The following is a 26452-nucleotide window of genomic DNA, read 5'->3' as shown; positions in this document are numbered from 1 at the left end:
CGGCTCGGGCTAAATTGACTGCGGTCAACGACCTTTTTATATAGTCATAGTCCGCGTCTGTTTGTTCTACGCGCCAAAGTAGGCGCGCATATACACACAGTATCCTGCAGTCTCCTTTTCGTTCTCGCTCTGGCGCGCGTCCTCATTGCTCAAAAGCCGGGAGTCGCTTCGGGGAGCTTCTCCTAATTTCTGGCATGGTGCCGCCGCCGACGTGCGAGTGGAGAGGAGGGGAACATGCATTAGCGCACGCAAGGCAAGGCCCTTTCCGCCGGTTAGGAGTAGAAACCCTTCCGACATTCTAGAAAAACCGACGTCGAGGCTGACTCATTCCTTCCGGCTAGAGGTGCTTGAGGGGGCAGCCACACACAAGGCTAATAGCTCTCCAGTGGTTTTCTTCTCTTCCGTTTTACGACCACCGCTGGCGAGATGCGTCCACGCGGCGCTGGTTATATTTTTGTTTTCAAAGTTGAGCCGAATTTAGTGACAGACGGGGATTGAGCCTCCCGGTGGCTTGACGTCATGAGGTTCTAGCGCGACGACAGGTGAGATGCTATCTCATGTGGCCGTTCTCCTTTATATGGGCACGGGTCGTCCGACGCGAAACCACGCATGCCCACGCGGCGGTATGGGCGTGCCCTGCAGAGTTGACCCACCTCGCCACTGTGATCGATCCGGGCACGCCACATTTCACTCTTTCGTGGTCGCTGGGAGGCTGGCGGAGCGTGGCCACGAGGTGAATTCGATGGGAGCACTGGTGAAATCGCGGCAGTGACCTCGTAGCCACAGCCCTGAGGTAGGACCGACGCATAAGTGGGCCTTGCATCAAGGCGACGAGGAACAGCAGAAATTTGGTGCTGTTGTGCCGCCAGGCGCCCCTCGTCCCAGCCGACTTAGCTCAGTGGTGGGAAATATGGTCTATCGGACAGCATCCAGAATGCGTGCAGTTCATCAGGAACGAGAGATCGGACCAGCTCGTGTAGAAAGGACGCGTCGCTACCGAGTGGCACAGAGATGGGACGATGTTATAAGTATTGACGTCGCGATTGTATTGGCGGGCTCACTGTTCCAGTGTCTTCTCGATAGTGGCTGTCTCGGATGGAAACTTTGCCACAGTGCGTGGTGGGCTGCGCACTAGTCCTGCGAAAAGCTTTTGCTTGACACCCGCATGAGGTAGCTGTCACCACTTCGCGCACTTTATCGTGCGTTAACAGACATCCTTAGAGCGTGTAGGGGTAGTGGTCTCGGTCTCACAGGAGATGCCCTCGACGGAGCGTGGCAAGCTCAGCGAGTCCAGCTAACAAGTGACAAGAGGTTTTTGGTCGTCGCTTGGGGCCCAGCTTTCGCCGGTCGAAGCCAGAGAATGGGTCGATGCCAAAAGTTCACAACAAAACAAATTTTATACAGCAATGAGACGATACAGAGGATTTCACAATGACTAGTACAAGCGCATACAAAGTGACTAATAAAACAATGCAACTCGTGCGATGTTACACTCCAGAGAGATTACAATACAAAAGAATTGTTGCACCTAAAGTGCAATAACACAAGAGAGGCAAATAAATAAAACACAGTTTCCTCACCGGGCACTGCGACAATCCGACGACCATAGGTTCACGACGGTGCCCTCCAACAGACTAGCGCGCGCTGCCTCGTTGGACCGCGGCTGGGTGAGTGGTGCTGTTCTGGGAGTCCAGAGGGATTGCTTCTCTGAAGCTTAAACAGCGGCTCGGACTAGTCGACAGCGGTCAACGCCCTTCTTATATAGGCATGCTTTACGTCTGTCTGTTCTTCGCGCCAAAGTAGGCGCGCCCATGCACACACTATCGGCTGTGCAGTCTCCTGCTTCTCGCGCGGGGCGCGAATCCCCATTGGTCAAAAGCCGGGAGTGGCTTCGAGTTGCTTTGATATTTTTCGCGTCTGGCGCCGCCACAACAGACTTGCGAGTGAAGCGAGATGGGTATTTCTTAGCGCATACAACGCTACGACCTCTCCGACAACATCGAGTAAAAACGTCTCCGACATCCAATAAGGCTCGACGTCATGGCTGACTCAATCCCCCCTACCCCCCGCGTAGCGTAGGCGAGAATTGGTGGAGGTTGCAGCCACAAACAAAGCTATTCACTCTCTACGGTTTCCTTGTCCCCCTTTTACGACACGCGCCAGCGAAAGGCGCCCGCGCGACGCTGTTTTTGTTTCTTTTTTCAAAAATGCGGTAAATTTTGTGACAGTGGTGAAGCTTCTTTTCTTCTGTTATGTTGGGATCTGCACGTTTAAAAAGGCTGGCCATGTCCTCGTTGTACATGCGTACACTCTCGTTGTGGAGCTGATTGCGCGAGTGTAACGCAGCTTCTGCTTTCTCTCGAGGGACTGCGTTAGATAGCGGCAGAAGGCCTCCTGGGATGTAAATAAAGCTTCATGGTTTTCGAACTATGTCCGAGTCGACTCTTCTTACGTGAAATAGACATTGTGCGCTTACAGTCGTCGATCCAGCCATTGCAACGAGCAACGCAATGGAGTATTTCAAGCCAATCTTCGGCGTCCGCGAATACGTCGCCATGAAACGACGGGTGCGTTCGCGGCTGGTTACAGAGGGTTAGCGCCGGGAGCCTGGTCTCAGTTGCCTTGGCAGCTGGTGGCTCCAAAGACCGAGGTTGTGTCGCACTTGTTGCAGCCGGAAGGAGTCCGAATTCAGGGGGCGCTCCATGGAAGCGGTGGCCGCGGCGCTGGTGAAATGGGGTGAGGTCCGTATTGATCGGTAGCCAACGCGTGTCTGTAAGTGTACCCGGCTCCTTCACCACATTTTTCACGAATATTACGCGCCACACAATTGGGGCCAAAGAACTGCTCCAGGCTACCGAGCGGTCGGAAGCAAGATGGCGAAGCACTTCTTCCTCCACTACTGAGCTGTATCAATATTAAGACAGGGGACGCCAACAACTTGAAAAGTTACAGACCGATCAGCTTACGGTCCGTTAACTGCGAGGTATTTGCTAAGGTAATCGCTACTGGAGTCTGGGCAACCTTAGATTTCAATCAAATCAGTGCTCAGGCACGCTTTGGTAAAGGATATTCCACAAAAGATCATATCCACACCATCATACAGGTCATAGAGAAATGCGCAGAATATAACAAAACCCTAAATGTAGCCTTCATTGATTACGAGAAAGCATTTGACTCAGTGGAAAAATAAGCAGTCACGCAGGTATTCTGGAATCAGGGGGTAGAAAAGCCTTATGTGAAAATCCTGGAGGATATCTATAATAACTGCACAGCTGTGAAGCTACCATGGTCTTGCTTAAAGTCAGCAATAAAATTGGAATAAGGAAGAGCATCAGGCAGGGAGACACTATCCCGCCAATGCTACTCACCCCTTGTTTACAGAAGGGTTCAGAGGTCTGCATTGGGAATAGTTGGGGAGAAGAGTTAATGAATAATACCTTAACAGCTGGGGATAAGAGTTAATGAAGAATACGTAAATAATGTGCGATTCGCTGATGACATTCCCTGCTGAGCCACTGAGGAGATGAACTGCAAAGCATGACCAATGAGTTAGAACGCAGAGTAGAACGGTTTGTCTAAAACTTAACATGCAGAAACCCATAGTAATGTTCAACAGTCTAGTGAGGGGAAAGCACATCACAACTGGCAGCCAGGTAATGGAAGTGGTAAGAGAATGCGTCTACTAGAGGGCAGGTAGTTATCGCTGATCCAGATAACTAATAGAACCAGATAATAACTATAAGAATAAGAATGGGGTGGAGCGCACATGGCAGGTTCCCTCGGATTATGAAAGGCAATTTTCAAATATCCCTCTAGAGAAAAGTATGCAACCCGTCTCCCGCACGGGCACCTTGAGTCGCAAGGTGACAGGGCTTGGCGCCAACCCGGACACCTTTAGCTCCCATACCGAAGCTGTCATTCGAACCGGGGCGATAGGTTTTAAGGTGAAGGGTAGACACCATGAACGGTGCTGGCCGCGGCCATGGCCAAGCTCCCGCCGGCGGGCTCCCCATCAGTTTACCAGCCGGGGGGCTCCGGAACCTTCCTGTGAATAAGACGGTGAACCACAGGCGAAATTTTAGAAACCATCAGCATATCCATATCGAATGAAAAGTTCTTCCAAAAAAAGCTGATCGGTCACTGAAACGGAACCGCACCGCTGAAAGCTCCACCAATACCCCACCTGACTGTGACCACTTCCCTTATTTCGTGGTTATCCACTCTCATGTAGATAACGGCCCAGTTGCTGGAATGTCAGTTTTTCATCTCACCCTTGAGAAAATTATAGAGAAAAATTACAAAGAAAAAAACTTTCATGTGGTGAATTTCTTATTCCAGTGTCCAAGTAACATCAATAAAGAGCATCCCACCTAGATCAATATGCTACTCTGTTTCTGTTCGCTATATACAAATAAGCGACCAATCTTGTAGCTTTTCCATCTGTGGGCAGCAAATTCAGGTAGGAGTAAATAAAGCATCAAAGAGGGCAGACGAAAACGGATTTAAACTCAACACAAAAAGACAGTCCGCGTACTCCTCACAAAAAACCTGGTGTTAGACCCGTACCCGACAGCACACTGAACGGGCAGAGTACTGTTTCCAAAAAGACCACAAATTTTTGGTGTCATAGTCAACGAAAAGCTTAAGAATCGTCACACGCATTAAGAAGTAAGAGTTAAATGCATGAAGGCACTGAACCTTCAAAACATCCTGTCACACAAGTCTTGGGGTACAGACAGAGACTGCCTGCCGAGCCTCGCAAATAACGTAGTTCTGTCACGTATGCACTACGGCTCAGTACTCTAGGAGCCATCTCGGAGAACCACCTATAAATGCTCGATGCAGAGTACCATCTGGTCTGTGGTTGGCTTCTGATGCTTCCCGTACAAGCCCAATTGCTAGTTTGTACCTTGAGGTGGACGGATGGTAACTTGAACGACGGCGGAAGTTTACAAGTGTAGCATGCGCCACGAAGGTATTATCTGATGCTGATCATACATGAAACGCGCTATTGCGAAATCCAATACACTGCTGTTTTCAAACCGACCGTCTGAAACCCCACATTTACCCATTAGAGTCGCCACACTTGCCCAAGACATGAACATGCCGGTCTCCAATATTCTGATGGCTTCTTCTAAAGACATAATAGCTCCCTGGGAAGTGCATGCATTAGTCTGTCACACATCTTTTTGTGGGGTTGGCAAGTATGGGTCGCTAATTGGCATAAAACAGCACTGCATGTACCTGTAAGCAAATTACCAGTGCACAGTTTTGCACTGGTGCCTCTAAGGCTTCTTCAGTTTTATGTGCAGCTCACACCTGGTAATTTCGTGAACAAGAACAATGAATAGACACGCAAGCAAATTTACTGCATAATGTCATGGCATCCTGTTGGCTCTTAGATCCATCCTGGAAAATAAAATCCCAACCTCTGTTTTTTACTCAGATTCCTTAAGTGTGGCTGTAGCCCTCTCCTCTGCGAAACCCTAAAAACACTGCTATTAGTTTCCTCTTGAAATGCCTTATGTCTGCACGCGCATTGCTCCTCAAAATTACAATAGGCGGGGTACCAGGTCACTGTGGTATAGATGTAAATGAGGAAGCATTTAGGCTTGCTGCGTCAGCTGCCCAAATGAGTCGGATCGATATAGCCACCTTCCATACCAGGACCTCAGGCCACATATTAGGACTCCACTCCGCAAAGAGTGGCACCAGGGCTTGGATTACCAAAGAAAGAACGAACTGCACACATTAAAACCAAGGATTGGAAGGTTTGCCACGAAAAAACTAAACAGATTCGAAGAACGTGCTTTTTACAGACTGAGGATAGGGCATACATTCATCACATGCACACCTCTTTTAAAGGATACACCGGGAGCACAGTGCGCGAGATGTGGAGCCCACATCTCAGTTGTCCACATATTGTATTTGGTTTCTATGTAATGTTATCTAGCCTTGCTGTTGTTTTCGTTTGGATTTGTAGAAGTGAGTTCCGCTGTTCTTTTCTGTTCTTTTTGTTGTTTTCTGTTGTTTTCGTTTACGAGTACTAAGTCTGTATCATATTAAAAATGTATGTATATGTTTGCATATCAAGAATATGTTATGTGATGACGCCACTCCGCCAAAATAAGGGATTGTGGACCCGTCAAGCTGTCCAAGGACAGCTTTTTTTCTACAATCCCCCCTTATGTATTTGATGGCAAATAAAGATTTCATTTCATTTAATCACTTGCCAGATATTGGGAACCCAGAGACGACAGGATTTCCCTGAGATACACTTTTAAAATACAAATGCAACCTTCTTTGGTTTTAGGTGATGACCGCATGTTTTCACTGAATAGGGTTTTTAATTTTCAAGTTATGTAAGCCTTTTGCAAGATACCTCTTATTCCAAGTAACCTCGGCCCCTCCGCAATCCTGACAAGGCTAAGCTTAGCCGTAGTAGCCAGATGCCGCACCCTTCTTGCCTTTAAAGGACTGTGGTCGACGCTACCTGGCTTCGTCGTTTATATGCATTTGTTTGTAACGCAATTTTTTGAAGCTATGCTCCACTTTCACCCATTCTTCTTGACTTATACAAACTGCTGAAAAACTATAATCATTCACGTAGTATCTACTACTAGGCACTATAACCCGGTATTGAATTAAAATGTGTACATATTTTAGCTTGAGCCAACCAAAAACCTCGTGTTTGGCGCTATTTGGTCTTGGGCGCCCTTGTGCAATGAAAACCCAGCATCATCTCATACAACCCTTCTATCTTACCGGTACTCACCTATGAAACGTGGAGGCTAACGAAAAGGGTTCAGCTCAAGTTAAGGACAACACAGCGAGCTACGGAAAGAAACTTCATAGTCTAAGTCAATAGGAAGAAATGGGATGAGGCAGGGCATGTAATGCAAACGCAAAATAAGCGCTGGTCCTTAAATGTAACGAAGTGAATTTCAAGAGGAATCATGCATAGTAGGGAGCGGCAGAAAGTTACGTGAGCGCATGAGATTAAGAAGGTTGCGGCGACACGGTGGACGCAGCTGCCAAGTGACAGGGTTAATTACAGACACATAGTAAAGGCCTTTGCGCTGCAGTGGGCGTAGTGCAGCTTATGATGATCGGCTGGTAGTGGGGCGTTTTGTAAATGGCAAACAAAAATTTAACTGAGCCGCCTCTTTCTGTCAGTGGCTGTTGGCTGCTGCCCCGAAAGACGCGGCTCCGATCCAGTCTGCAGCGGTCGAATTTCGATGGAGGCAAAATTTTAGTCCTGTGTACTGTGCGATATCAGTGCGTTTTATAGCTGGTCGAAATTTCCGGAGCCCCTCACTACGGCGTCCCTCATAGCCTGAGTGGCTTACGGGCGTTAAAACGCCACGAACCATAAATCCAACTAGGAATTCAAGTTGCGCAATTTTCTTTCTGGCTTCCAGTATTGTTGGAGAGGAGCTTTGAATTGAATCTGTAGACATATATTTACGAAAAATATTTTTACATGCTTAGTACACACGGGGGTTTATTTAGAGGGGATCGATAGAAGCACGACAGCGACAAAGCCTACAAGTGTTCTTCTCCCTTTCTCTTCCTTTTTTCTCTAACGGTCCATCCGACCGTACATCTTCTGCTTCTTCTGTGGATGTTCTGCGAAAGCGCGTGACATTTCCCTCCTCGCAGACGAAGCCCGTCGGGCGAGTTAAATAGAACGTCTGGGATGGCATCGCTTGAGGCGGGCTGCATGCACCACCTGAGACTGGCGTGTCCGTCGACAACTAGCAGTCAGGCATGCTATAACGTATAACGTAATTCAGGTCGGTTATGCACTATAACATAACAAGCGGTCCATTGTAGTGCGACAGCAGTTTCTAACAAAGAACACGCTTGCGTAGAGATGTCCACAACCACACAGTTTCACCATAACAAACTTGTTGGTGTCGTAGCGATTCCTAGAACACTCTTGCGTAGATAAAATTCGAACGCGGGTAAGCTCGCGAGCTTCTTCAGCTCTGCAGAGTGTGGTAGCAAGAGAAGGGCATAATGAATGAAAAATGGCAGTGTGGTGTCGAGGCCACAGCGAGGCGAGCGAGCATAGAGCAGGTAGAAGGGGTAGCAGGTAGCCAGTTGTCTCATGTTGCGCTGTGTTGTATGGATGACTAATGAACGGGAGGACGCCACCCCAGTCCCTGTGATCTGGTGGTGAGCGTCCGATTATAGCGTTCTGCCGCACCCTTCTTTTGGGGATGATATCGCATCGAGCGGCGGAAACTGCAGTGCTGAGGCGGAGAAGTTCTTCGACAACGACCGTTGTGAATTGGCGTCCACGATCACTAATGAGAACGGCAGGAGGGCCGTGTCGAGTAATGACGAACCGAAGTAGGAAATGAGATACTTCAGACGCAGTATCGGCTGGTATGGAGGCTGTCTCACATCAACAGGTTAGATAGTTATATAGTCTACGCACACAAGAATCTTTTGATTTCCTTTAGAGGACTGTTGTAGAGAGAGGGTGTGGTAGATGGTCCTTGGCGATCACAAAATGAACAAGGGAGGGGAAAACCTCAGGTTGCTTGAGCCAACGTTTCGACAAGAGGACTTGTCTTGTCATGTCGTGTTAGTACGGTGTTAAAGGTCCAAGAAGGTCAATGCCAACTTGCTCAAACGGGGTTGTTGGAGATGTGATTGGCCGCAGTTTTCCCGATGGACTTGAAGTTGGAAGCTTAAAGCGCCGGCATTGCACACAGCTGGCTACATACTGCTGGATAGTTGAACGTATGCCAGGCCAGTAAAATCATTGTTGTGCGCAGTGGAGTGTTTCGCGCACTCCCAAGTGGCCAGACGTGGCGTCATCGCGCATCATTTCAAGAACTGTGATGCGTAGGCTTTCTGGCACAACAATAATCATGCGTGCTCACCCAGAATCGCAATACTTTAAAGCAATCCCTCGCGATTGCAAAAAGTGTTCTTTGCAGAATCTTTTGCGGCATCATACAGAGAGGTTAATGTCTAGTCTTTGCGTTGCTCAGTTCAGAAAACTCGAAGATCGGGGAAGGCTTGTGAAAGTGAAGCTAAGTATTCATCAAAGTCGTCTGTGTTGTCATCAGTCGTTTCAAGCGGCAAACCCGAAAGGCAATCAGCGTCTGAGTGGTTAGGGCCGCTTTTATGCACCACAGTCAAATTAAATTCTTGTAGGCGCAAAGCCCATCAAGCGAGCCTCCGCAAGGATCACGAAGATTCACTAGCCAGCAAAGCGAATGGTTATTGATCACGACGGTGAAAGCATTCCTGTACCGATAGCAGCGGAAGCGCTGTACAGCAAAAAAACGGCGATACATTCTTGCTGAGTGACCGTATAATTCATTTCGCACTTACTCAACGAGCGGCTGTCATATGCTACCTCGTGCTGATCGTGGCCATGGCGTTGTATAAGTTCAGCGCCGATACCGATACCTCTTGCATCACTGTGTACTTCAATTGGCGCTGAGGGGCAGAACTGGCGTAGGATGGGGCCCGAGGTCAAAAGAAATTTCAGATGACGAAAGCTGCGTCACATCCGCTGGTCCAATTGAACGGTGAACGGTGCATCTTTATGAAGCAGACACGTCAGTGGATAAGCGGTGTCCGCAAATCTCGCTATAAAGCGTCGAAAGTACGAGCACAGCCAAAAAAGCTCTGCAGCTCTTTCACTGACTGGGGCACCGTAAAACTTTTGAAAGCTTTAATTTTCTTTGCATTTAGTCGAACACCTTCTTTGTCAACTAAATGACCAAGAACAATTGTTTCATGGTTCCCAAAACGGCATTTCTTGTAATTGAAGAGAAGACCAGCTTGTTCCATGCAATCGAGCAAGATATGCAGATGGCTCTTGTGCTCACTAAAATGTGTTGCCGAAAATTACAACGTCTTCCAAATAACAGAAACAAATTTGCCACTTCATTCCACGCAGGATTATATCCATACACCACTCGAATGTTGCAGGCGCATTACATAATCCAAAAGGCATAACGTTAAATTCATAACGTCCGTCTGGTGTTATGAATGCCGTTTTTTCTTTGGCTGCACTGTGCATGGGATTTGCCAGTGGCCTGATCTGAAACCAATAGATAAAAAGTATGAAGCTGAGTGCACACAATCAATATCGTCATCTATACGTGGAAGCGGGTAGCCGTCCTTCTTCGTGGCCGTTTTTAAGCGATGGTAGTCAACACAGAACCCCCATGAGCCATCTTTTCTCTTAACAAGGATAACTGGAGCTACTGTAGTGCCGGCGCCCACATTTCGCTGGCTGGCCTCTCTGGAAACCTGCGCTGCGCGCCCACCGTCGCTCAAAGCAGGCTCCGACTCTCTCGGACATGTCGCGGCTTCCAGCGTGAATCATCCGCCTCGCTGGCGCCGACGCGGGCCCTTCCTCCTCCCCTCCTCTCCGTCGGCTCGAACACCTGTGGCGCTTCGCCGGCCGACGCCTCTCAACCATTGGTCTAATTTGAACGCTAGCCAGTGCCGTGACCTGATTGGAGGATTTGAACTGCTGGCTGCCGCAACCGCCACCGGCGGCTTTAAAAACGGAGCCGCGCTGAGCCCGAGCAGCTGACGGGCAGCAAAAGAGCCATCACGCTGGAGCTACGCTCGCCGCCGGGGCCGCCCTTCTCCTTTGTGCTAGCCCGTGGTGCTCTTGGCTCTCGTATCATGTAAAAGCCCTTGTACATAGTGTACATAAAAGTCATTTGACTCACCGTCGCCTCGACCGTTTCCTGGCTCGGAGACCCAGTCCCAACAGTGGTGGCAGCGGTGGGATGCCCCACAGTCCCAACACTACCCAAGGTCTGGAAGATTCGCTAATTATGCTAGGCTTTAGCATCTCTTGAACTTGGTCATCTATTAGCTTACGTTCAGTGGCGGAGACTCTATATGGCTTCTGGCATATTGGAGATGCGGAACTGGTGTAGATTCTCTGATGAATACGACTGGTAAGCAGCGGTGTTGAATCGTCCTTCGCAAAGTAGAACACGTGCTTCAGAAGTAGCGCCAGAAGAATGCCACGCTTGGTTGTGGGAAGAGGCTGATTAGCCTTAGCTTGGGTCTCCACATCTCGTTTTACGTGCCGCTAAATAGCACAGCTGGGTAACGCCGCGACGGAACCTGACACGCCTTCCTCGAAATGGGCGAGTCTGAGGCCCCGAGGCAACACAGCTGGCTCTTCAGAGTGGTTGACAGTCCACAGTTAGGTCCGGCCTCTGACCACGGGAACGACGCAACGAGGCACGAGGATACTCTTCTTAGAGCATGCGAATGTCGTAGGTTCTACTACAGCTTCAAAAGATCCGCACTGATGGCGAGTAAAGGAAACCCGAACGAATTCTGCAGATAAAGCTGGTACAATAGTGACTACTTCCAGCGCAAATGCTCTAAAATCAGGCGTCGATTTATCCACAAGAGCTGAAAGTAGTGAAGAACTAAAAAAAATCTCTTCCTGTACGAGAGTCTAAAGTTGCACCACACTCTTGCAGAAAATCAATCAATGAATCACATCATGCGTTGACCGAGGCAGCACTGAAAATTCTGTTCTAAACGTTAGACTACAAATAACCATATCCGCAGCGCACACACCATGTGGAACCAAACGCTCACCACCGACACCACCGAATAACGCTGCACGTTCACCAGTAAACTTTACTTTCCCACCTAAATGGTTCTTAAACCTCAAACTCACAACGGATACTGTAGTTCCAGTGCCTACAAGAGTCATTGTTTTCACACCGTCAATAAACACTTCCAGTTTGTTCTTTAACATAAACACGGGTAGAGGTACGGACGTCATCGACTCGCCGGCGGCCTCATCTCATAGACGGCGCCTCCTAGTTCCCCGGAGGCGGAAGGGGAACACGGCGTCTAGGAGGTGACCGCCGTTGGCTATGAGGTGGCCGCGTCACACTGCGATCAGACGCAGGTGATGAATTCCGCAAATGTGTCGAATGGTACGTGTCCCAAGCCGACATAGTCGGGGATCGCTGCTGTTCGATGTGCAGTTGTCCGTGAATATTCGCCGGGGGTCGGAAGTTTGAGCAACTGGGAAATGGCGGCGGCAATATCTAGCGATATGCCCTGCAATGCCACACCGGTAGCACGAAGGTTGAGAGCGCCACCGACCACCATAAGACTCCTGGCGAACAAAGTCGCGAAGCTAGTTGTAGCCTGGTTCTTGTTGCTGACGAACCACGTCTTTAGGGTAGGTGGGCCTCCTTCCCGTCGACTGGTGGACATAACGTTGGGAAAAGTTGTTCTGATCATCCGTAGGCGAAAAGCCACTAGACGGAGCGCCACCAGCGTAATAACACTAACGTAACAGTAAGAATGTTTGCAGACGACTGCATCATTTACAAAGAAATAACCTGCCATGCAGACCAAGCAATTCTAAACAGTGCCCTTGAAAGCGCAGCACAATGGTGTGAAACGTGGCAGATGGCGATTAATGTAGAAAATATGGTTTCCATGACAGTAGCAAATAACAGAGCGCCAATAAACTGCACTTATTACCTACAAGGAAAGATGTTAAGGAAAGTGGAAGAATATAATATTTAGGAGTAATAATTTCCTCTTATCTCAAGTGGAAAAAGCAGGTAGCATATATCAATAATAAAGCACTCGCAGCTCTCTACTCGATTAAACGCTCGCTTAAATCCGCATCAGTCGACACTAAGCTCTTAGCTTACACGCCACTTGTTCGCTATATAATGGATTATCGAATAATATGTTGGCACCCCTTCCGCAAACAATGCATAGAAAAATTAGAAGGCGTAAAATGGAAAGCAGTTAGATTTATTTTTAGCAAATATCGCCGTCATGACTCCCTTACACAGCTTTTAAGACAAGCCGACCTTCCCTCTATACAAAATCGAGCCAGGCTACTGCGCCTCAAGTTTCTTCTGCTTAATGGCGGTATGAAAACCAATACCAGTAAGTACTTAATACTGTCAAACACACGCAGTACCAGAACAAAGTACCAAAGGTACTTAACTGAGTACAGATTTCACAATGATATATTGAGGTACTCTTTCTTCTCACAAACAATCCGTGAGTGGAATAGTCTGCCTTGCGATGCTGGCAACTGCGCACCACTCGATGAATTCATCGCCAACATATCATGCTTTGTTTTGTAATAACGACTGAGATGCTGGTGCGCTGTACTCTTGTACTCTTTTTTCCTTGATGACGATGACATCCTGACTTTCATATCTGACTATTGTTTCTTTTTTTTTTAACTTATCGCTCGTTTCTCACGACAGTATCATTCGTCAGCAGCTATTGTTTCATTTCTTGCTACCTAACTTTAAAACACTTGTCCGCCATATCGTTACTGTGGTAATTGTTTTTTCTTTTCTTTTTCTTTCACGTGGCTAAGTCCTCAAATATGCGAATTGCTCCTGTTTTGTAATTTTTTTTTAGCTTTTGTATAATACATATTGTCTTGCTCGACTACGATCGTCTTTGTGTTTACATATACTTGAACAGTGTTATTTTAGTGCATATGATGTCCCTTTCCTGCGACGGCCTCAAATGTGAGGCTAGAAGCATGTTCAAATCAAAATAATGTAAAAGAAATTATATGCGCGAACAATTTGCAGCTGGTGTTAGTTAACGAGATGGATCTGTAATTTGATAGATTAGAAGCATCGCCGGATTAAAAACGGGCATGACGCGAGCCATTTTCCAGCCGTTTTGGACACAGCCCGTATCAGTTGACTACAGAAAAAGAGCGACTAGGATGTGGCTTAACACAGGTTTTGTTAATTTCACTAGTTTAGGGCATATTCCATCAGGGCTGGGAGCCGAGTTAGCGGGGAGACGATCGAAGGCGCAGGGTACGCCTTCTGATGTGACAATAATGTCAGGCATTGTTGAATGTAGCCTTTGCAACTGCAGATCCAATGCTAAGGGGCTCTCATCAGTAAACACTGAGCAGAAAAACTTGTAGAATTTTGCTGCGATCTCAGCTGTTTTACGGGGCTTTCCTTCTTTAGTCATTGGTGCTAAGGTCTTTGTGTTATACTTTCAATTACCAACCCGCCAATATTTTGAGGGGTTGTTTTTTAAGATATTTGAAAGGTGGCTATTATAAAACTTGTCCTTCGCGGTTTTAATTTCAGTTTTGCAAAGGTGCACATGCGTGCGGTAGTTACTCCAGTCTTTTTTAGATGCTGATAGTTTAGCTTTTGCGTACAATCTCTTTTTTTATTTGTACATCGTTTAACGCTCCTCGTGAACCATGTGCTTTCTGTGGATGTGGTTATGGTACTTTTAGGCACATAATTATCTCTAAGCAAAGTTAGTTGATCACTAGTAAGAGACCAGTTCTCATTTACATTATGCGAAATGAAGAAAGGAAAGAAATCGACAGAGAATAATGACAGTTCATTCAGGAGCATGTCAACATTTGCTCTGGTATAATCAAATATAGCTTTTTTTTCTTTTTCTGGCTTATTCATTGTTGCCATGAAATCGTATTGCAAAATTTCGTGATCATTGACACCGTCTAAGAAATTTCGGATGTCCTGTCTGGTAGCGTTTTCAGCGCAAGGTCCAAAAGTGAATCGCCACGCGTGGGTGTAGAAACCATTTGGTGCAGATCAAAGAGTAATAGGACACCTAGAAAATTCTGGCATTCGCACTTTCTTGTGCCGTGGATGGTACTGCATGTCTGCCAGTCAATATTCGGGTAATTGAAATCTCCGGCCCGGAATAGTGGCGAGAGTGGAAATTTGTTCTGTACACAGGTTAAAGACTCATTCAGGTGTTCCGGAAATTTTTCATGCGAATCGGATGGGCAAAAGCAGACCCCAATAGCACAAGTTACAGAAGGCGATAAACACAAATCAATCCACAGAATTTTGAGACATGATTTCTTGTCTACAACGTACGCTTGAAAGCATTTCCTTACAGCAATTAACACCCCGCAACCCCGCGAAACAGCGCGGTCCTTTCTAAACAATGAAAACTGGGCGGACAAAGACAGTTCGGAATCAGTAACATCGGGAGATAACTACGTCTCTGTGCCTAACATAGGGTCAGCTGAGCATGCTTCAACATATGGACAGAAATGATCTTACTTCGGAACGAGGCTTCGGAAGTTAGACACCAAAATTGACAACGTTGATTTCGGCATTTACGCGGTAGTCAACGGTCCGCAGTGGACGCGTCGTGTTCGGGAGTATTATGCACTTCAGATGTGTTGGAACCCAAATGGGCCATTGCAGTTTTTGTGTCATGCTTTGTAAGAGCGGTCACCTCTCCAGTGGCTTAGTTGAATGAATATAATGTATTATTCAGAAGTAGTTTGTCAAAGAGGAGCTTATACTTCTCGCCTGGATTCCGATTATTTAGAAAGAAGTTTGAAAACTGTTTTCTAATAAATTGCATCCTAGGCGAAAAGTCTTCCTCTATTCAAACGGAGGTAGATTCAAGATCATTGAGCTTCGAAGCGTTTTTTAGAATACTGGTCTTATTTTTTAAATTTAAAACTTCCCAATTATCAGACAGATACTGTTTTCCCTAGGTACTTCGATTCTGCGGGCATGCCCGATTTAACCAGTTGAAATTCCCAAGTTTTCGGTTACAAACGTTTTTCAACATCTATGGTATCTTTCCATGTTTAAGTTGCTTTTTCTTTAATGCCTTTAAAAATCAAGTTGTTACGATGCATTCTCTTGTTGAGGTCGTCAACAACAATACTATACTGCTGCGTTTGTCTTGTCTCTATGATTTGAACCTTGCCTTGGGATTCTTTCAGCATCGTCCCTAAGTTATTGACCTCATTGGAAGCCTTACAGACAGCACCAGAGTTCTCTTCTGTCTTAGGTAAGCGCCTTTCGATTTCCGTAGCACTCATTTGGACGTTTTTAACCTTCCAAAGAATGTTTTTTGAAATTTGTTTTTGGATAATGCAATCTCTTTAATAGCGGAGAGAATCTGATCCACCTTGTCAGGGCCGGGATTTTTGTCACTGTAATCAGCACAGATTAGCAAGAGCCATATGTAGAACACGGCCAAGCTCAACTGACCGCCTGATCTTCAATTAGCCGTAACTGACACCGGGCGAAGCCATACTGGTGACAGTGACAGAGATGTCCCGTTAAACGGAGGGAAACAACCTCTTCGAGCGCGGTAAGTGCAGAGATCAACACCCATCACTGCAGGATTAACGGTTCAGAGCAACACGGAGCAACACACAGTTGGATCTGCGGCCAAGACTTAGGTAGTTGTCTACAGAGGCAATATAATTGTGACACTCACCTAGAATGTGAAGAACAGCAGTTTGCTACGTTCAAGAATTCGGCTGCAAATTCCACTTGACAGTTCGTCGTCCGTCCTTTTAAAGCAAACCCGCTAGGGGCGTTGACACAGGCGATGATGCAGGCAATGATAAAGCTTGTGATGTAGACGGTGTGCGACGTGGGCGATGTTTGTGGTCGGATGATACTGGTGAACACGTGGTGGCGATTAGCTGCCACGAACGGCCAATAGTCAGTCGGTCAGCGTAGGTTGTTGTGGTCCCAACAATGTGAAGAACAGCAGCTTGTTACGGTCAAGAATTCGGCTTCCAATACAACTCACACACTCAGCAGCAGTGGTCACACACTCAGCAGCAGTGGTCGGCAGCGGCAGTACCGAGTGGTTCAGGCCTGTTTCAAAGACGGCACTTCTCATGTTGCAGGATTCCTTCCGCCATCGCTAGACGCACCTTTGTCATTTCTGGCGGCGTGGATCTTATCTACCGGCTGCCAGCAAATTACTTCGCCCTGACGTCAGCACCCCTGACGTCACTGACGTCACCAGAAGAGAGCTACAAAAGAAACCTGACATCGCTGGAGGCAGTCACACACTCAGCAGCAGTGGTCGGCAGCGGCAGTACCGAGTGGTTCAGGCCTGTTTCAAAGACGGCACTTCTCATGTTGCAGGTTGGTTGTTTTTCACCTTGTACTTTTCCGTCTATTGCTGCCACTGCTGCTGAGTGAACCTGTTTTTTGGCGTGACGAGTAATTGTTATCATGTCGGACTGTCTCGTTTGCAACAAAGCGCTTCAGGACGATGAATTACACCTATCGTGCTCTGAATGCGATTATAGTTATCATCTGGGCCCTTGCTCGGGGGTGACGTTAAGCGCCTACCGCAAAAAATCGGAAACCGCCTTGAAATCCTGGAAATGCGCCACTTGCAAAGCAGGCAAGACCCGAAGCGGTCAGAACACAACAAACTACGATGAAGTAACGGAACTGAACCTTTCAAGTGAAATTTCAGAAATACACCGCAAACTTGCAGTGCTACTTGAAATGAAAGCTAAGCTAGACGCTCTAGAAGAAATAAAGGAAACTGTGACTAGCGTTGAGCAGGCAATGCAGGAAATGGCTACAAAATATGATGAGGTCATTATTGAGATGAAGCAGCAAAATGAAGATATTGCAAGCCTTCGAAAGCGTGTGGAAAAACTTGAGGTCGACGTAAAGGACCAAGAAATTGACAAACTTAGGCAGGAATTAAACGACCTCGACCAGTATGGCAGGCGGCTCAATCTAGAAGTGCATGGTCTGCCCCACCATATCAATGAAAACCTGCTAGAAAAGCTAAACTGTCTGGCGGACGATCTCGAGCTTCCCCACCTTTCGGGACATGACATTGAAGCCGCTCACCGAATTCCGTTGAAGTCCAGGACTGGTGCAGGAGACGATGAAAACGAGAAACCCAGCACTGAAAAACCGGAGAAGGTTCCGCCTGTTCTGGTTCGCTTTACATCTCGCGCTACGAGAGATGCTTGGCTTGGAAAAAAGGCTCAACTGAAAGAATTAGACTCAAAAATTTTCCTGAATGAAAATCTCACAGCGCAGAATAAAAAACTTTTCTGGCATATGAAGACGCGAGCGGCTGAAAAAGAGTACAAATTTGCTTGGCACAAGAATGGGAAATTTTTTGTGCGTCGTGGTCCTCGTTCCCGAGTCATCAGAGTTATCACAATGGAAGATCTGGATAGGATACGGTAGAGCCCGTCAGCATATATTTTTATGCTAATTTTCAAAGATGGCAATCCCTTTTCAAGGATGCAGGTACTACGATAAGCTTTCTTTCAAGCAGAGTAGAGCGTTAACTAACAACAATCAGATGTCCTTATTCCATTTGAACGCCCAAAGTTTAAAAAGCAAGCACGAATCTGTTTGTATGCTCCTAGATGACCTAGAGCACGAATTTGATGTCTTGGCTTTCTCTGAGACATGGTTTCGCGATGATTACGATGCAGTTCACTTTTCAGGGTACAAGTGTTGCTCAGTTTCCAGGAAAAGTAGGAAAGGGGGTGGTGTAGCTTTCTATGTAAAACACAATCTCTGTTTTGATGTAATTTCTGAGTTTTCTGTCATACAAGAGCACTTCGAATCTCTCATGATCAAGTGTGCGAACACAATATTTGTGGTTATTTACAGGCCTCCTTCCGGTGCTGTATCCATCTTACTAGATTTTCTCGAATGCATGTTGGAATTTTGTACACAACTGGGTTATCCCCTCATTGTCACAGGTGATTTTAACATTAATCTGCTTTCTCTAGAACGTGCCAAACAGATGTTTTTGGATGTATTCATTTCCTTTGGCTATGAAAATGTGATCAATGTTCCAACCAGAGTGACGAATGGTTCTGAGAGCCTACTTGACTTATGTTTCACGACGCGAACAACTGAATTAGAATCGGGTGTCCTCACAACTGACGTAAGCGATCACATGCCGATATTCTTATTTTTCACACGTGAGACTAAAATAAGACCGCAGCTCAAGAAGGACAGCAACTCACAATACAGACTGATAAACAAGAACACGATTGCTGATTTTCATGCATTAGTGAGCAAAATCGAATGGTCCGAGATATACACGTTGACGGATCCTCTTAAGGCGTACAGCCTTTTTGTTAGTAAAATAAAGGAACTTTATTGCAAGGCATTCCCTCTTAGACAAGCAAGAAGAAACAAGAAATGTAGAAAACCTTGGGTTGATACCGCGCTTTTAAAACGGATTAAAGAACGAGATAGGCTTTTTACCACTTTCATAAAGACAAGGCAACCAGAATACCTATCGGAATTCAAAAAGGTAAGGAATAAGCTAAGCCGCGACATCAAGCAGGCGCGTGAGAGCTATTATGAGAATAAGTTTACTCATATTCTTAATGATCCAAAAAAAGTCTGGAAATCATTGAATAATCTGCTCCCGCACAGTGAACACAGCTCAATTTCTGAGCTCACTGACAACGGTGTCGTATTCACAGGGACTGCGCTGGCAGATAAGTTTAATCAGCACTTCTTAAATTGTGGTGCGTCAAATGCTTTCGTTTCTGACAGCCCGAATTATCAGTCATATATTCCATGCAGTATGAGAAAATCCCTGTTTCTTGCACCAACAGTTGAAGCTGAAATAAGTAGCTTATTCTCAAAGTTAAAAAATTCCACATCATGTGGTGTGGATTGTATAAAGGCAGAACCAATAAAAGCTGTGGTGGCGCTTATTAGTAAGCCTATGGCACATATATGTAATTTAATAATGTGTACTGGTTCATTTCCCGATGAGTTAAAAGTTGCACGAGTAACGGTAATTTTTAAAGGGGGAGACAGAAACGACATGAACAACTACAGGCCGATTTCAGTTCTACCAGTTTTTTCAAAAGTCGTAGAGAAAGCTATTAATGACAGGATTTTAAATTTCTGCACCCGAAACAGCATTTTAACAGACCACCAGTACGGTTTCCGGAAACACCAATGTACCGAAACGGCGCTGCTAAACATTAAAGAAAAAATAATAAGTAATTTTGAAGACAAGTTGTATACAATAGGAATATTTCTAGACTTTAAAAAAGCGTTTGATTCTATTAAGCATGATATCTTGTTTCAAAGGTTAAATGAGTATGGGATCAGAGGTACCGCTCTTAACTTAGTTAAAAACTACTTAACGAACCGACTGCAGTATACCGACATTCATCACCACAAATCATCACTTGGTGAAATTAAATTCGGTGTTCCGCAGGGGTCCATTCTGGGGCCGCTTCTTTTTCTCTTATACATTAATGACATTACAAACGTGCCCCTAACACCTGACATAATTATATACGCTGATGACACTAATGTTTTTTTTTCTGGCGAAAACTTGTATGCTCTCCAACAAGAAACAAATATCTCGCTCCGTAATCTTTCAGAATGGCTTCGAGTAAATAAGTTAGAACTAAACATTAAAAAGACAAAATACGTTGCCTTTCGCCCTCGTAACAAGTGCATTGATGACAGCATAGTAATAAAATTCCGTGATGAAGTCGTCCAGCGCTCCACTTGCCATAAGTTCCTTGGTGTTACGTTTGAAGAAAACTTAAACTGGACCGCCCACGTCGACAGCGTGAAAACCAACATTGCACGATCCATCGGCATTATTAATAAACTAAAGCATCTCTTTCCTTCTCGATTAAAAAAACAGTTGTACTATAGCCTAGTACATTCGCGCCTCCAATACTGTTTATCTGTCTGGGGTACCACGACGAAAACTAACATCGACAGCTTGCTAACCTTGCAGAAACGTATGATACGTGTCGTTGAAAATGCGCCCTATAGAAGTCATTCTGCGCCCCTTTTCGAAAAGAATAGTACATTAACAATACAAAATCTTATTAACAAAAAAACAGCTATTGTAATATTTCGAGAGCTCAGCCATAATGAAAGCGCCTTTTTCAAAACATACCTTCCAAAAGAGCACACATATAATACAAGACACACTACGTACAATACAGGCAAGATAAGGACAAACTATGGTATGCAAAAGCTATCTTTTATAATTCCAGATTTCCTAAATCATCATCCTACCATCCTCAGTATTGTAAACGAATCGCCATCTCTAGGAAACTTCAAAAAAAAGTGAACTTGTACCTGTTATCTATTCAGCTGTGATTGTTTTCCTTGAAAGTGTAACTTGCGTTCACTGTTTTATTATTGATTGCATGTTACTTACCTTCCATTTTAAGTGTATGTATATACTTTATGTAATTTTTCTTACCCCCTGTTGCTCGAGTGTTTTGTGTTTTCAGAAAGGGGGCTGACACTTAGTCAGGCATTCGTTGCCTTTTTTTCAGCCTCCTCGACAGACTTTTTTTGATTTCTGTCGAAAATAAACATTCATTCATTCATTCAACTTTACAGTTTGTCGTCAGTCCTTTAATAGCAAACCCGGTAGGGGCGTGGTCCCAGGCGATGATAAACCTTGAGCTGTGGGCGGTGTGCGATGTGGTCGATGTTTGAGGTCGGATGATACTGGTGAACACGTGGCGGCGATTAGCTGCCACGAACGGTCAATAGTCACATGGTCCGCGTTGGTTGTCGTGGTCCCCTAGAATCGGAAGAAGAGCAGTTTGGGACGGTCAAGAATTCGGGAGTGCGATTCCGCATGATGTGGGTGGCCACTTGGCTGATTTCCTCATTGAGGTATGCCTTGCAGGCTTGCTGCGAGTCGCTCATCATTGTAGTCATTTGGTCGGTGGTGTGAGCGTGCTTGATGGCAAGCGCGACTGCAACTCCCCAGAGCCTACAGTTTCGGCTTTGAACTGTAGCGCTCGCTACCTCCTCTCCAAGGCTGGTTGTGAGGGTTGGTACCGCAGCCGGCCGACCATGGTAGGCACTGGCGTAAGTGTACAGAATATTTCCTTTGCGGCGTATGATCTTATGCTGTATTTGTGTATGGGGTACATATTGGTTGGAATTTGGAGGACGTGAGTGAGGGCTTCTTTGTGCTCCGCACAGGTGCCGAAGGCGCCCATCGCGTTGATGGCATCGTATGGGGCAGAGTTTGGAAGTCCGAGTGCGATTTTATAGGCCTTACGGATTTGGGCCTCTATTTTCTCCTCTTCCGTCTTAGTATTATTGTAGACGGGTAGGCTGTATGTCCACCGTGGAATGATCAGCACTGTCACCACACGCAGTGCGTCCCGTTCCTTAAGACTACCGCGCCGGTTGGTGATGCGGCGGATCATCCCACAGATCTGGTCCGCGGCACGGGTGAGCACTGTGATGGTGTATTGGCGTTCCCCATGGCTCGGGATCCCCACTCTAAGGATGCGGATAGTATGGGTCTCTCGGGGTTCGCTGTCTTGCAGGTGAAGACTGATTTGCTCCTTTTTGAAGGGTTTTTTTTTCGGCAAGAATGTATTCTGATTTTTCAGGGGCGCAGCTCATCCCGCAGCGTCCAGCAAAGTCCTGTATGGTGTCCGAGGCTGGTTGTAATTTCTCTTCCTTCTCGCCTGCCGAACCAGTGGTTGTCCACACTGTGACTTCGTCGGCGTAGAGCGCATGACGAATGCCAGGCTGATCGGCGAGCGTGCGTGCGAGGGGGATCATGGCAACTTTGAACAGCAGCGGCGAGATTATCGAACCCTGCGGGGTGCCTTTGCGCGGGGATGGCTGTTCTTCAGACTTGAGTCCGCCCACATTTATGGTGGCTGTTGGGTCAGTGACAAAAGTCCGCACATAGTGGAACATTTTCTGTCTGCATCCGAGGTCTCCGAGGCTGTTGAGGCCAGCCTCGTGACTGATTTTATCAAAGGCTCCTTTGATGTCTGCGGCCAGGATAATTCCTTCATTTTTAGAAGAGAAGCGGTCTAGGATATCCTCCTTCGGTTGATGTCCTGTGCAGAAAGATGCTTCCGGAAGCCGCACATGGTGTCCGGAAGAAGTTCCTCGCGCTCCAAGTGCTCTGTCATTCGGGTATGTACAATTCGCTGAAACCATTTACCCACACATGAAGTGAGGGAAATAGGCCGGAGGCGGTCCAGGTGTGGGCGCTTGCCTGGTTTGGGGATTCTTATTATTTCTACGTGCTTCCACTCCTGGGTAATCGTTCCTGTCTCCCAGAGCGAGTCATTTCTCGGATCCGCTCGTCTCCAGCATTGCGGATGACCGCGTTCGTGAGTTGATCACTTCCTGCGGCAGCTGAAAGATCGAGCCGCTGCTAAGAACTCCGTCCGAGTTATGGGAGCGTCGAGCTCTGGGTTGTCTGGACTCCAGTAGTCCGGTAGGGGAATCAGGGCGATGCAGCCCACACTCGGTCTATGATCTCTGCGTCCGTGGCAGGTTCAGCGTGTAGGATCCGCTCGATCGTCTTGCTGTTCTCACCTTTATTGCGACCGGGGTGGATGAGGTATCAGATTAGGTTCCAACTTCGGGCATTTCCGTGTTGGCCGTTGAGAGCTCACTAGTAGTAACTGGCGTAATATTTACGACCATAAAAAAACTAGCCACCTTAGCTTTGCGACTTCAGAGGCAAAGCGGTTTTCTACTTATTTTTTAAAAATTAAGCTACATCTCCATTTTCTTTCTCCTCTTCTGCCCTTCAAGCTGCATATGTGCATCAATTTGTTAAGGTCTGCTGTTGTTTATTTTCGATGCAACCTAAATCCCGCTTTAATCTGATGGTTTCTTCTAATAAAAGGCGCCATCATATACTTGTGACCTGGTTAAATTGTATGAACGTAAATAGCGAATTTATTTGTTTTTTGTTTTCAGGATGAGCATCCTGTGGGTGAGGCATTTTATCGTGACGATGTTTGTCTCTGTGTTTGCCGAGAGTGGGAGATGAAAGCGGATTGCAATTCTTCTCAGGCGGTGAACACCCCACGCAGCAATCTTTTAAAAGACTATGAACGTTTAAGTTGCGGTATGGGCTGCCAACGGCCTCCAGCAATTTTGCAGTCAACTACAGCTGGCACCAGGTAGTAACATCGTATCATATATTAGGAATATAGCTTTAAGCTGCGGACGAGATAGAGTAGTGATCACTGTTTCTTTTGAAAGCCTTTTTTTCTATACCTTTCCATCATAGACGATGGAGTTGCAAAATATCTTTGGTGTGAATTGGCAAATTGTTAGTTACGTGAAAGTACTTGCATGCTAAAGATATTTGAATTAGATTGTATTTAATTGTCAAAGTTAGTGTGCAGAAGAATTAATCCGACTGAAAGAAAACTGAATAAGACAAGGGCGGCTGTTAAGCCCGTTCACGTGAATGCGAGAGCAGCGCATCACAACAACTTTCTAGTACATAGCACTCACGTAAACCGGAAAAATCCGCCAGGAAAACGCACTAATCCTTCGGGCAGAGGAGATCGACAAGTGCAAGTCGAATGCTGGGATGAATAGAAACAGGCGTTGGTAGCGCGCCTAGATGTGCGCACGCTTCTGCCCTCTCCCCCCCCCCCCTTCCCATTGGGCGCCTACTCGGTGAAGGCTGGGAAATGGGCCTTTATTAAAACAATTCGACCCAAAAGAACAGAGGGCCCCAGGCCCTAGGAAGGTACAGGCTGGCTCCCCGAGCAGCTGCTCTCTTCCGCTGCTGGAGGACGACTCTCCTCGTTGACTCCCGTGCGTTCACTCCCTCTGTGTTATGCGACTCCTACCTCTCTAGTTTACGACTACCTTCTTGTGCATGTTCTTGGCACTCTGTTTTCTCACTCTCCGCTTTTGCCGAAGTTACGCATCCTTCATTCCTGACTGCTTCTCGTAGCATCTCAACTTCAAGCTGCAATCTTTTCAACTCCCACTGCTGTTCCTCTATTTCCCGCTTCTATCGCTCTGCCAAAGAAGCTACACCATACATCCTGGTCGATCCCAGATCGTCGAGGTTGCTTTAGTGGTTGTCTTCTCTCCAGGCCTTCACGTTGCGCTGCGACAAAGGTGACTCCCTGAGCCATGTAGCGGAGCTCCATTGATCCCGGATCCTCGAAGGCGCTCTCTCGTCAGCAGCTGTCCACCAGCCTTGTCCTTATCCCGCCGCTGCCAACCAGTTTTAAATCATTTGGCAATACGTAGTCGCTTCAGCACTCACCCAACCAGGAGCCCTCGATAGCCGCCGTGACTTCCGAAGTCAGGAACTGCCAAGTCCGGCGATCCAACCAACCAACACAATACCCGCTGAGGCAGATAACAAAGCAGACTAGGCTCATCTTGTGAGCGGCTACCCGCCCCCCCCTCTCGCCGCGTGTCGTAGGCTTAGATGCGTGCACGCAAGCATGGCGTGTCCCTTCTGCAAGGTACACAAGGAAATTTCAAGAAAAGAAACTGCATGCCAACTAGCCCCGTAACTAGGAATTACGATGCGCTACTGTGCTATTTAAGTAAACGCGGAGCATATGTTAGCGTGCCTTCTTTCTCGCCCACCAAACCCTTCTTCAAGCTGCAGCAGTGCTAATGCCCCTTAATCTCAATATCTCCGAAAAAGCTTACCAACAACTCTTCACGGCTTGAGAACGGGGATCAAGAATATAGATTTTTGTTTATCTAACCCACACTTTTTTCCGCTCCTAGACTGCTCTCAGTGTCGCAGGCAGCGTCGCGCTACCTTCGACACGAAGTCGCGCTGCCTATCCCAGGAAGAGATTGGAAAACAGGTGAAATACTGCCATATGGAAAAGTCAATGCAGAGGAATCATTCCAGAAACTGGTCCAATACTGCCACCTTCTAAAAATGGCACAGCCAAAGCAGGAATAGCTATCGAGAAACGTTTCCAATACTCTCAACTTCGAAATATGGCGGAGCCAACGCAGGGAAATCGTCCGAGAAACTGGTCCAATACTGCCAACGTCTAAACATGGCCGAGCCAAGGCGAGAAAAATGTCCGAGAAATTGGTCCAACGCTGCCAACTTCTGAAAATGGCTGAGCCAAGGCGGGGATATTAGAGGCAATGCGGGGCCTTCACACGAATGTAGTGTGCCAAATCGATTCCACTGTCATGTGCTGCTTGGGAAGTCATGTGCTTTAACCTTCATGCTCATGAGTTTCTTCACTTCCTCTTTCGTTGCTGGTGTGATGCCCCAGTTATCTGCGCTACTGCCTCTCTCATTGACGTCCTTGTTAGAAACTGCATTATCTCAATACACTGGCCACGTTCTCTCAATGCATACATCTGATTTTTGCCTAATCCTAGTTTCTTCTTCGCTGCTCTTAGCCTACCTCTACTCTTTAGAGCATGCTCGATTCTATTCATGCAGACTTTCGTATGTCAGTTAAGTTGTGCTTATTGATTATCTTTCATGGCTATGCCACTTCTATTGCGTCTGGGGTTAGCGGCTTTTATGATTTGAAAAGAAACAGGAAAGAAACAATAAAGCCTGAGAGCAATGGAAAGAGGGAAAGCGGCTTGTTTGAATCACGTAACAGGATGTAGTGCACAGCGACGCTTTAAAGTGGAGGCGCTAAGATAAGCGTTTCCAGCCGGTGAAAGAAAGCAAAGTTGAACGGAGCGTGCTTGGTGCGCAAGCACGGCACGGGCTGTTCGGTTTGAGAAGCCTGCCACGCTGGACCTTCTGTACTGGTGCTCCACTGCAACCTTATAAATTTGCTACAGTGGTGACTCCGGCCTATTACATGACAGACCCTAGCAACCTACCGCCCTCAGGCGACCTTCCGCCTGACGCTACT

The sequence above is a fragment of the Amblyomma mixtum genome, chromosome 4 (genome assembly GCF_055824585.1).
Source record: "Amblyomma mixtum isolate Tamu chromosome 4, ASM5582458v1, whole genome shotgun sequence".
Lineage (NCBI taxonomy): Eukaryota > Metazoa > Arthropoda > Arachnida > Ixodida > Ixodidae > Amblyomma > Amblyomma mixtum.
The sequence above is the reverse complement of the archived record's forward strand: the minus strand, read 5'-3'. Positions refer to the sequence as shown.